General features: G+C 72.2%; 1 protein-coding gene across 1 annotated transcript in view; it reads right to left on the bottom strand.

Moving 5' to 3' along the window:
* AJM1 (apical junction component 1 homolog) overlaps positions 1-352 on the bottom strand; it is an 8,539-nt gene extending 8,187 nt beyond the window's left edge. Inside the window, exon 1 of the mRNA XM_057384671.1 lies at positions 153-352. The gene's annotated coding sequence lies outside the window, so the exon portion shown is untranslated. The remainder of the gene's footprint in view (positions 1-152) is intronic.
* Between the last annotated feature and the right edge of the window lie 265 nt (positions 353-617).

The raw sequence follows: 617 nt of genomic DNA, 5'->3' as shown, positions 1-617 counted from the left end.
GAATGGGGATGTAGAACATAGAGTGGGGCACGGGGAGACATGGGATGTGATGCGATGAGATGCGATGGTTCAGGGGAGCCGCGAGGGGATGGCTYGGTTGGGGGGACCCGGAGGTTCAGCAGATCCCAGGCCCCTGCTCAGGACCTCCTTACCTGCTCCGCACCCGCCGCTCTAGCGGCCCCCGCCTCATCACCCAGCCGCCGCCGCCGCGCTAGGCTGGGGCTGCCGCCGCCCCGGGGGCCATGGCCCGGCTCCGCCCGATCCAGCAAGGTACGGCACGGCAGGGCACAGCACGGCACGGCTCGGCCCAACGCTCTGCCGCCGCTTGTTTTCCCATAAATACGGCAGGCGGAGTTACTGGCGGGGCCGGCACCGGGACCGGAGCCTCCCCCGGCACCGCCCCCGGACCAGTCCTCATCCCCATCCTCATCCCCATCCTCATCCCCATCCCCGTCCCCGTCCCGGTCCCGGTCCCGGTCCCCGTCCCTGTCCCCGTCCCCGTCCCGGATCTGCTCGGCCCCGGTCCCGGCTCCGCCCCTACCCCTCGCAGCATCCCCCCTCCCCCCGGGACCTCCGGGCAGGGTTCGGGGGACCCCCGGCGCTTTCCCTGAGGGGCT

Source organism: Malurus melanocephalus, unplaced genomic scaffold (genome assembly GCF_030028575.1).
Source record: "Malurus melanocephalus ecotype Western Australia unplaced genomic scaffold, MMel_1.1 scaffold_731, whole genome shotgun sequence".
NCBI classification, from domain to species: domain Eukaryota; kingdom Metazoa; phylum Chordata; class Aves; order Passeriformes; family Maluridae; genus Malurus; species Malurus melanocephalus.
The sequence above is the reverse complement of the archived record's forward strand: the minus strand, read 5'-3'. Positions and strand labels throughout refer to the sequence as shown.